Raw genomic sequence first — 12,349 nt, 5'->3', positions numbered from 1 at the left:
AATAGGCGCCGGGGCGCTAATTAATTTAAAACCTCTTCTCACTCCTGCGCTTAATCAAGGCATGCGGTAAAAGTAAGCAGGAGCTAATCATTTTAAAACCTCTTCTCACCCGTGCGCTTACCAGTGGCATGCAGTAAAAATCTGACTGTGATTAAAACATAAATAAATAAACATTTATTCTGTGGCCGCGGCCCGGTGGTTGGGGACCACTGCTCTACAAGGTTTCTCATTGTCATCCCATTGGGTTGAGTTTTTTCTTGCCCTGATGTGGGATCTGAGCCCAGGATGTCGTTGTGGCTTGTGCAGCCCTTTGAGACACTTGTGATTTAGGGCTATAGAAGTCAACTTTGATTGATTAATTGCTTGATAATAATGTGACTCAAAAATCAGAATTAGTATTGTTTGATCCTAACCTTCGATAGCTCAGTTGGTAGAGCGGAGGACTGTAGTTGCTCATGCTGAAATCCTTAGGTCGCTGGTTCAAATCCGGCTCGAAGGATCACCCGTTACGCTTTTTTTTTTTTTAATTAAATCAAGATAAACAACACAAGATACACTTACAATTAGTGCACCAACCCAAAACATCCCTCCCTCATTCTCACTCATTCATACATTACATTTCTGTGTGATGTGGTTCAAATAAGAATCCAAATAATGTCTTACATCCTGAGGATGTAAACTGTGTGTTGTTTTGGCGTAAGATGTTTACGAAACACAACCTGCCCTACAGTAAGATGTTTCTTTCTGTAGGGATAGTGATGCAATGGATTATGTGTCTCACTACGGACTAGAAGATTCTAGGTTCAACTCCTGGCCAGCGTGCTGTTGTTTGTTAACTCAACTGAAACAATATTCTGTGTGATTTTTGGGGGGAGTTTATTTTGCTTTGGCTTTTCTAAATCTACAAACTGAAAAATGTGTTTTTTTTCTCTTTATTATTGTGAATGTATAACTGGTAGTTGTATCTGTTCTTATACTCGGGGCATTCAATCAGAATAAAGTGGGTGAGGAAAAAGGTGAGCACAACAATATAAATGTGACTATTTTACATCTTAGCAGTTGTTCTTTACACCACAATGGAGTAAAACCTAAATATTTCCCCAGAACATCAAGTATTAGCACACTGATTGAGATTCTCTTCCATGATGTCGTTCAAACAGAATGTGGCTTGAGCAGATGGTTTAACATTAGACATCAGGAGAGCAAACACATTATCAATCAAGATGAGTAGGAACAGCCGTGATGGTATAGTGGTTAGTACTCTGTGTTGTGGTCACAGCAACCCTGGTTCAATTCCGGGTCATGACGCTTAAACTGCTTTTCTTTTCAGCATTTTTCATCTATACTTGAAGACTTATTTATTAGCCTGCTAAGAACTTTTGAAAATTTCTGAAAAATCTGCCAAATGTTTGCAATAATCATAACATTCTCGGTAGTAAAACATTCTTCAGAAGCATTTAGGTACATTTTTTAGAGAGCCTGAAATGCTCAGTCATGGAGCGCAAGACATTCTTTTTGAGCTTCCGGGATTCAAGTACCTGTTCTGCTGACCAATACTAGGCTTTGAGACCCCTTGGAAAGACCTCCTTCCACCCCTCAAAAGTCACCAATAGGGCAGACCTTGGTTACATTTGAATATGTAAACCCAAGAAGGTGTTGTATAGCTGAAATAGCTCAGTTGGGAGAGCGTCAGACTGAAGATCCAATGCTCCCTGGATCGATCCTGGGTTTCAGCATAAATATACATGCTTCTAAAATGGTACTTATTACTAATAAGCCTCCTGTGGCTTTTACAATACTGAAATGGTCTCCCTGGCCTGCCAGCCTCCGCCTCCGCTTGGGATGGTTTCCTGTGGACTGGACTCTCGCTGCTGTCTTGGATCCGCTTGAACTGAACTCTCGCGGCTGTGTTGGAGCCACTATGGATTGAACTTTCACAGCATCATGTTAGACCCGCTCGACATCCATTGCTTTCGGTCCCCTAGAGGGGGGGGGGGGGTTGCCCACATCTGAGGTCCTCTCCAAGGTTTCTCATAGTCAGCATTGTCACTGGCGTCCCACTGGATGTGAATTCTCCCTGCCCACTGGGTGTGAGTTTTCCTTGCCCTTTTGTGGGTTCTTCCGAGGATGTTGTAGTCGTAATGATTTGTGCAGTCCTTTGAGACATTTGTGATTTGGGGCTATATAAATAAACATTGATTGATTGATGATTGATTCTTTTACATAACAGTTGCTAAAACTTTTGTTCACTTCCAGTTCTTAATTTATTGACAAAATACTCCATAAGTAATCACAATAAAAATAAATAAATAATAGCCGGTGAAGTAAGTTACATTTCATATGGTGAGATGAGTAAGATTATCTAGAAAATGAACAAATGGATTGATGACATAAATTCAGAATGTTTATTATCATGGTTCTTCTTCTTTCTACTTTGTAAACACTTTAAGTTTGAAGAGTTTCTTGAAGTGGATGATATTAGTACATTGTTTGATTGCTTTGCTTAATGCATCCCATCATTTAATTCTACATACTGATATACTGAAGGTCTTAAGTGTTGTACGTGCATACAAATGTTTTCAATTACATTTTTCTCCAAGATTATATTTCTCTTCTTTTGTTGAGAAGAATCATTGCATATTCTTGGGAAGCAGGTTATAGTTTGCTTTGTGTATAATTTTAGCTGTTTGCAATTCCACTATGTGGTGGAATTTCAGTATCTTTGATTCAATAAATAAAGTGTTTGAATGTTCTCTATATCCAACATGATGTATTATTCTAACTGATCTTTTTTGTAACACTGTTAGTGAATGAAGTGTACTTTTGTAATTATTTACCCATTTTTCTGCACAATAACTCAGATATGGTAACACTAGTGAGCAGTAGAGAATATAAACTGATTTTTGGGCCAAAACATGTTTTGCTTCATTCATTATTGCCGTGTTTCTTGCTACTTTATGTTGTAAATTTTTTACATGAGATTTTCAGTTCATTTTATCATCAATCATTATACCTAGAAATTTGGTTTCATTTACTCTTTCAATTTCTATTCCGTCTATTTGTATTTGTGTTTGACACTTCTTTTCTACTTTTACCAAATAGCATTATTTTAGTTTTACCGAGATTCAAAGATAGTCTGTTTTTGTCAAACCATCTTTTTAATTTGTTCATTTCTTCTGTTATTATTTGTATTATCTTCTGTGTGTTCTCTCCTGAACAAAACACTGTTGTATCATCCGCAAATAATACAAATTTTAAATATTTTATAACTTTAAAAATGTCATTTATATAAAGCTTGAACCATGTTGGTCCTAGTTTTGATCCCTTAGGTCAGGGGTGCCCATTACGTCAATCGCGAGCTACCAGTCTACCGCGGGGGGTGTGTCAGTCGATCTCCAGCCAGGCTTTTAAAAAAAATAGACCTAAAAATGAGTGATCATCAATCTTCACCAAGACGTCACTTAAATGACATTCACGGTACCGGAGGGTCTTGTGAGATGACGCTGGCTGCTGCAAGATCATTATTATTAAAATATGACCGAGAGGAAGGTGAGAAACACTTTTTATTTCAACAGACTCTCGCGCCGTACCTTCCGTCAAAACTCTAAAGGCCGACTGCACATTTCCTATCTTCACAATAAAAGCCCTGCTTCATGCTGCCTGCGCTAACTAAATACAGAGTCTCAGAAAGCTGGCGTGCACAAGCGATCCCTCAGAAAGCTGGCGTGCACATCACTTGTGCACGCCAGCTTTCCGAGACTCTTATTTTGTTAGCGCAGGCAGCATGAAGCAGGGCTTTTATTGTGAAGATAGGAAATGTGCAGTCGGCCTTTAGAGTTTTGACGGAAGGGACGGCGCGAAAGTCTGTTGAAATAAAAAGTGTTTCTCGCCTTCCTCTCTGTCATTTTTTCATAATAATGAACTGGCAGCAGCCAGCATCATCTCACAAGACCCTCGGGTGCCGTGAATGTCAATCAAGCAAGCTACGGAATTTGCCGCCAATGTTTTTCTTGTAAAGTGTATGGAAGCTGGATGAATTAGATGCCAAAAACCAATCACTTTCATGTGGTATTGTACAGAAAGGACAACTTTTTTTCTCCTCCATTTGAAAATGTGGGCGTTATCATCATTACTGTCTGATTCCAATCAATGCAAGTCATCAGAATCAGGTAATACACCAACTTATATTCTTGTCTTTGTGAAAGAAAGACATCTATATGTGTTACACATGCTTGTATTATCATTAAGCACATTTAACTTGTTTACAAAAATGTCTCTTTCATAAATAAATAAATATAAATGATATATATAAATGAGGTAGATCCCCTCGAGTTGGTCAATTGAAAAGTAGCTCGCCTGCAGAAAAAGTGTGGGCACCCCTGCCTTAGGTACACCACAGGATATATTTAGTGTTGTAGAAGTGTGTTCGTCTAGCTTCACGTATTGTTTCCTGTTGGTTAAATATCTTCGAATCCAGTTTAAGACCAACCCTCTGATGCCATACCAGTATAGTTTTTGGATTAAAATATTGTGATTAATAGTGTGAAATGCTTTAGTTGGATCAATAAACACTGCTACCGCATATTTTTTTTTTTTTACTATAAATTTTTTTTTACTATCAATTGCATTGGTCATTTCTTCTGTCATTTCTATTACAGCCATCGAAGTTGAAATATTAGCTCTGTATACATATTGGTTCTCATCTAATATTTTATGTTTGTTTGTAAAACTCTCTAATCCGACAGTTTTTCAATGATTTTACAAAATTGTGGAAGTAAAGAAACAGGTCTATAATTTGTAAATTGGTGTTTGTCTCCAGTCTGATAAATTGGTGCAATTTTAGCTATTTTCATTTTGTTTGGGAATTTTCCTGTTTGAGATGATGGGTATTTTTACGCTGCTTTTGCAGTGTAGCGTGTAGTGTAGCTTGCTACAATTCTCTGAGGATAGCTTAGCTACATTTAATTGGGAGTAATTTGTAGCTTAGCTTACTACATTTTCCAGGTCGCTTGCCCATCACTGTCTGTTTGGCCTAGCTCACATGTGAATAGTTTGAATACTGCAAACTTCTATACAGTAACACCTCATCTGTGTTGTATGTTCTGCAGACGTCCAGCAGGTGTCAGCAGAGAGTCAAGAAGAGATTCCCTCCAAGCAGCAGGAGTGGAGCTCCAGTGTGGGACAGAAGGAGCTACAGACCCCCTCCCACATTAAAGAGGAAGAGGAGGAACTGTCGAAGCAGTTTCAAAGGGTGGAGGAGGCTAATGATGAAGATGAAGCTCAGTCCTTACAGCTTCATCACAGTCAAAGTGAGGAAAACAGAGGGGCGGAGCTTGTATGTCAACACATCACAGAAGCTGATGGAGAGCATTGTGAAGATATAAAGTCAGAACCAGACAGCATCTTTGCTCCACTGTCAGACATGGACCACATGATGTCACACTCTTCTGATCACAGTGACCACATCCAAAAACCTTTGGAGAGTAAAAATGACTCCAAAGGTGATACGAGACATCACACTAATAACAAATACTTTGACTGCTCTGAATGTGGGAAATCATTTAGACACAAGAGTTATATTAAAATACACATGAGAATACATACTGGAGAGAAACCTTTTACTTGCTCTGTTTGTAAGAAGAGTTTTTCCATTAAGCCTGCCATGACCAGACACATGAGAACACACACTGGAGAGAAACCTTTTACTTGCTCTGTTTGTAAGAAGAATTTCTCCAGAAAGTCTAACATGTCCTCACACATGAGAACACATACTGGAAAGAAACCTTTGACTTGCTCTGTTTGTAAGAAGCGTTTCTCCACAACGCAACATATGATCACACACATTAGAACACTTACTGGAGAGAAACCTTTTACTTGCTCTGTTTGTAAGAAGTGTTTCTCCAGAAAGCCTGACATCTCCATACACATGAGAACACACACTGGAGAGAAACCTTTTACTTGTAAGAAGCGTTTCTCCACAACGCAACATATGATCACACACATTAGAACACATACTGGAGAGAAACCTTTTACTTGCTCTGTTTGTAAGAAGTGTTTCTCCAGAAAGCCTGACATCTCAATACACATGAGAACACACACTGGAGAGAAACCTTTTACTTGTTCTGTTTGTAAGAAGAGTTTCTCCACAAAGTCTAACATGTCCTCACACATGAAAACACATACTGGAGAGAAACCTTTGACTTGCTCTGTTTGTAAGAAGCATTTCTCCACAACGCAACATATGATCACACACATGAGAACACATACTGGAGAGAAACCTTTTACTTGCTCTGTTTGTAAGAAGTGTTTCTCCAGAAAGCCTGACATCTCCATACACATGAGAACACACACTGGAGAGAAACCTTTTACTTGTTCTGTTTGTAAGAAGAGTTTCTCCACAAAGTCTAACATGTCCTCACACATGAAAACACATACTGGAGAGAAACCTTTGACTTGCTCTGTTTGTAAGAAGCATTTCTCCACAACGCAACATATGATCACACACATGAGAACACATACTGGAGAGAAACCTTTTACTTGCTCTGTTTGTAAGAAGTGTTTCTCCAGAAAGCCTGACATCTCCATACACATGAGAACACACACTGGAGAGAAACCTTTTACTTGTTCTGTTTGTAAGAAGAGTTTCTCCACAAAGCCTAAGATGCCCGCACACATGAGAACACATACTGGAGAGAAACCTTTGACTTGCCCTGTTTGTAAGAAGCATTTCTCCACAAATCTTGTCATGACCACACACATGAGAACACACTGGAGAAAAACCATTTAGTTGCACTGTGTGTGATAAAATGTTCCGGCATAAGTGTCAGGACAGTAAACACAAGTGTGTAACAGTCATGGAAGCTGCAGGGATTTAAAAACACTTAGTGATTGTGCTAAATGTACTTTAAAAACACAGCATGTTTAATATGAATGTATATTTGATGTTGTATGTAGTGCCTCTCATCTTCTACTGTTAAATTTAAAGGCCTACTGAAAGCCACTACTACCGACCACGCAGTCTGAGAGTTTACATATCAATGATGAAATATTAACATTGCAACACATGCCAATACGGCCTTTTTAGTTTACTAAATTGCAATTTTAAAGGAGAACATTATCAGCAGACATATGTAAGAGTCAATATATACCTTGATATTGCAGAAAAAAGACCATATGTTTTTTTTAACCCATTTCCGAACTCTAAAAGGGTGAATTTGGCGATTTTAAACGCCTTTCAATTGTTCGCTGTCGGAGCAATGACCTTTCACCTGTGACGTTACAACGGGAAGCAATCCACTATTTTCTCAAACACATTACACACACAAGTCAAATCAGCTCTGTTATTTTCCGTTTTTTCTACTGTTTTCCGTACCTTGGAGACATCATGCCTCGTCGGTGTGTTGTCGGAGGGTGTAACAACACGATCAGGGACGGATTCAAGGTGACTTACGTGGCGTGTGCATCGATTAGCATGGCATGCTAATCGATGCTACCATGCTATTTAGGCTAGCTGTATGTACATATTGCATCGTTATGCCTCATTTGTAGCTATATTTGCATCCAGCCTTTCCCTCCACCCACATTTAATGCCAAACAAACACATACCAATCGACGGATTCAAGTACACCAAAGGTCAAAAGATGCGAAAGGCCCTTGTTTGTTCTGCACATTTTACCGACGACAGCTATGCTACGACAGATGGCACAGAGATGTGTGGATATCCTCCGACACTCAAAGCAGATGCATTTCCAACGATAAAGTCTACGAAATCCCAAAGGTGAGTTTTGTTGATGTTATTGACTTATGTGCTAATCAGACATATTTGGTCACGGCATGACTGGTAGCTAATCGATGTTAACATGCTATTTAGGCTAGCTGTATGTACATTTGTAGCTATATTTGCCTCCAGCCTTTCCCTCCACCCACATGTTATGCTAAACAAACACTTACCAATCGATGGATTTAAGTTGCTCCAGTGGTCAAAAGATGCAATCGTTGGTTAGAAGGCGATCGCCGAATAGCTTCAATAGCTATTCGCTCAATAGCTTCAGTTTCTTCTTCAATTTCGTTTTCGCTATCTGCCTCCATACTCCAACCATCCGTTTCAAAACATTCGTAATCTGTTGAATCTCCTGAAATCCACGTCTGAATCCGTGCTAATGTCGCTATATCTTGCTGTTCTATCCACCATGTTTGTTTGTATTGGCGTCACTATGTGACGTCACAGGAAAATGGACGGGTGGATTTACAGATAGCGAAAATCAGGCACTTAAAGCCTTTTTTCGGGATAATCCATGATGGATAGCATTTTGAAAAAAAATTCAAAAAATAAAATAAACCACTGGGAACTGATTTTTATTGGTTTTAACCCTTCTGAAATTGTGATAATGTTACCCTTTAAATTTCTCTCCAGTTACTTGTTAAAAATGTTGCGGAATGATGACGCATACGCGTGACATCACCTGTTGGAGGGGACATATTAGCGTAGCACCAAACACGGCTAAAAGTCGTCTCCTTTCATCGTGCAATTACAAAGTATTTTGGACATCTGTGTTGCTGAATCTTTTGCAATTTGTTCATTTAATAATGGAGACTATAAAGAAGAATGCTGTTGGTGGAAAGCGGTGGATTGCAGCTGTCTTTAGCACCGAGACACAGCCGGTGTTTCTTTGTTTGTTTTTAACACAGAGCGGTCAAGCAAACATGTTTTCTCTACGTCAACCAGCATGTTTTTGGATGGGGAAATTGTGATATATATATTACCGGAGAAATCTTTGGATTATTTGTCGCCCTGCAGCAGCTAAGAGTTTGGCTCCTCGGCTTCTCTCTGAGACACTGTGTGTTCACCGCAGCCTTCCGACCTCGAGGTATGTTTTTACAATCTTACTAAAACACTATTAAAACAATAAGCAGATAAGTGATCTTCCACAATTATCCTAGTAAATGTGTCTAATTACATCTGAAACGCTCACACTGCCGTCTCCCGGAGCCGTCGCGTTTTTTTTTTTTTTCTTCTAGTCCTTTACTATCAATATCCTAATTCACAAATCTTTCATCCTCGCTCAAATTAATGGGGAAATTGTCGCTTTCTCGGTCCGAATTGTTGTTACTGCTGGTGGCTCCCATTAAAAACAATGTGAATATGCGTGGAGTCCTACAACTCGTGACGTCACGCGCACATACTTCCAGTAAAGGCAGGGCTTTTTTATTAGCGACCAAAAGTTGCCTACTTTATCGTGGATGTTCTCTACTAAATCCTTTCAGCAAAAATATGGCAATATCGCGAAAAGATCAATTATGACACATAAAATGCACCTGCTATTCCCGTTTAAATTAGAAAATCTAATTTCAGTAGGCTTCTAAAGTTAAAGTACCAATGATTGTCACACACACACTAGGTGTGGCGAAATTATTCTCTTCATTTGACCAATCACCCTTGATCACCCCCTGGGAGGTGAGGGGAGCAGTGGGCAGCAGCGGTGCCGCGCCTGGGAATCATTTTTTGGTGATTTAACCCCCAATTCCAACCCTTAATGCTGAGTCTTTGGTATGACTTGGCCGGGATTTGAACTCACGACCTACCCATCTCAGGACGGACACTCTAACCACTAAGTCACTGAGTAGGTTATATGTTGTCCTGTAGTTACTTTTTAAGTTGTGTGCATGTATTAAACATTATATATGTAGCGACATTTTATTATTTTCATTTGTATTTTTCCACACATTTTTTCCATTGCATTTTATTAATGTTATTATCCAATTAAAAGTATGAATGAATCAAAACGTGGACTCTGGTAGATGAGCAGCATTGTTACATCATGGATGTTAACTACAGCAAAACATCAACAAAGAAGAAAAAGGCTGAAGTTAGCAACACATCGCAGAACTTTAGAGTCACCGTGAGTGGAGTTGCTTGTTTTTATTGTTGCATTTGTACTTATTTCACCTCACATCTTCACTTTTAATCCTAAAGTCTTCTTCAAATATATTGTTGTAGGCTTCTAATATTGATGTTTACTATGTGTGTGTAGTCTGTGGAAAGTGTTGTTGTCCCTTGTGGATCCATTTGTTCACTTGCACAGATACATCATCATCATCGTTATCATTATCAAAATACAGATTTAAGTACTGTATTAGAGTGCCTCTTGTAGTACTCCAACTCGCCACACTGAGAAGTGGGGGCAATCCTGAGCTAGCAGATGCATGTTGCTATCATGTTTTATCAGCGAGGAAGACAGCATTTGTGTTTACTTTTTTGTCGGATCCAGGTTGTATTGCTGTGCTGAATAAATGAATCACTATGGCTGCCAATATGTAGGATTTTATATATATATATATATATATATATATATATATATATATATATATATATATATATATATATATATATATGTTTAAAGGCCTACTGAAATGAGATTTTCTTATTTAAACGATGTGTCATACTTGATCATTTCGCGATATTGCCATATTTTTGCTGAAAGGATTTAGTAGAGAACATCCACGATAAAGTTCGCAACTTTTGGTGCTGATAAAAAAGCCCTGCCTTTACCGGAAGTCTCAGACGATGACGTCACATGTTGATGGCTCCTCACATCTTCACATTGATTTTAATGGGAGCCTCCAACAAAAACAACTATTCGGACAGAGAAAACAACAATTTCCCCATTAGTTTGAGCGAGGATGAAAGATTTGTGTTTGAGTATATTGATAGCTAAGGACAAGAAAAAAAATAACAAGTAAAAAAAAAAAACGCAATTGCATTGGGACGGATTCAGATGTTTTTAAACACATTTACTTGGATAATTCTGGGAAATCCCTTATCTTTCTATTGTGTTGCTAGTGTCTTAGTGAGTTTAACAGTACCTGATAGTCGTAGGTGTGTGTTCACGGGTAGAGGTGGGTAGAGGAGCCAGAAATTGTACTCAAGTAAGAGTACTGTTACTTTAGAGATTTATTACTCAAGTAAAAGCAAGGAGTAGTCACCCAAATATTTACTTGAGTAAAAGTAAAAAGTATGTTGTGAAAAAACTACTCAAGTACTGAGTAACTGATGAGTAACCTGTTTGTTTAATGATTACGGCAACAAATAATGCACAAAAAAATAAAAATAGCAATGAACAAATTCAGAGCCAGGAATATCTCTTAAGCAACTAAAACAATAATATATATTAAATAATAGTACATTAAAATAAAATCAAAAAATGGCACATTGAGCCACAATAACTTAACAGCACCATAGCTTCAGTAGGCATTCATTGATTTGATTGATTGATTGATTGATTGATTGATTGATTGATTGATTGATTGATTGAAACTTGTATTAGTAGATTGCAGTACAGTACATATTCCGTACAATTGACCACTAAATGGTAACACCCCAATAAGTTTTTCAACGTTAATCAATTACTTAATAAATGATCAAGTCGAGGTGATCTACCTCATATATACATATACATACACACACATATCATACATACACACACATCATTTATACACACACATATATATACACATACATTTATATATACAGTATATAATTTATATTTATTTATTTTGCTGTTTTTGTTGACATGTTAAAGGTGTTTTAATGAATATACATGCATGTTTAACATATAGATTCCTATCTTTCATGAAGACAAGAATATAAATTGGTGTATTACCTGATTCTGATGACTTGCATTGATTGGAATCAGACGTCCACGTTTTCAAATGGAGGAGAAAAAAAGTTCCTCCTTTCTGTCTAATACCACATGAAAGTCGGTGGTTTTTGGCATCTTATTTGTCCAGCTTCCATATTCGTTTTTATACACTTTACAAGAAAAACATTGGCGGCAATCTCCTTATCCTGCTAGCTCGTTTGCGCTGGCTTTCGGAGACTCTTATTTTGTTAGCGCAGGCGCGATGGAGCGGCACTTTTATTGTGAAGACAGGAACTGTGCGATCAGTCTTTAGGCTTTTGACGGGAAGTACGGTTGAAATAAAAAGTGTCTTTTTTCCTTTACACTTTTGATTGATTGATTGAAACTTGTATTAGTAGATTGCACAGTACAGTACATATTCCGTACAATTGACCAGTAAATGGTAACACCCCAATAAGTTTGTCAACACGTTTAAGTCGGGTTTTACGTATCACGGTCATGTGACCGCCTGGCTCTGTTTGATTGGTCCAACTTCACCAGTGACTGCATGTGATTGGTGAAACGCAGGCATGCGTAGTTCCTACTTTGAAGCTCTGTCATTAAACAAAACAAACATTAATAGATCGATAAAAAAAAGTAGCAAGTAGTGAGCTTAATGTAGATAAATGGAACGGAGTAAAAGTAGCCTTTCTTCTCTACAAATATACTCA

The 12,349-nt window shown here is 38.2% G+C and overlaps 1 non-coding gene across 1 annotated transcript; it reads left to right on the top strand.

The window, feature by feature from the left end:
- The first annotated feature begins 412 nt into the window (after window positions 1–412).
- Window positions 413–499, top strand: trnay-gua (transfer RNA tyrosine (anticodon GUA)). Its single transcript is given in 2 exon segments — window positions 413–449; window positions 464–499. It is a non-coding gene; the product is annotated as a tRNA-Tyr (tRNA).
- Window positions 500–12,349: the final 11,850 nt, after the last annotated feature.

Source organism: Nerophis ophidion, linkage group LG16, assembly GCF_033978795.1.
Source record: "Nerophis ophidion isolate RoL-2023_Sa linkage group LG16, RoL_Noph_v1.0, whole genome shotgun sequence".
Lineage (NCBI taxonomy): Eukaryota > Metazoa > Chordata > Actinopteri > Syngnathiformes > Syngnathidae > Nerophis > Nerophis ophidion.
This window is presented reverse-complemented; position numbering and strand designations above follow the sequence as displayed.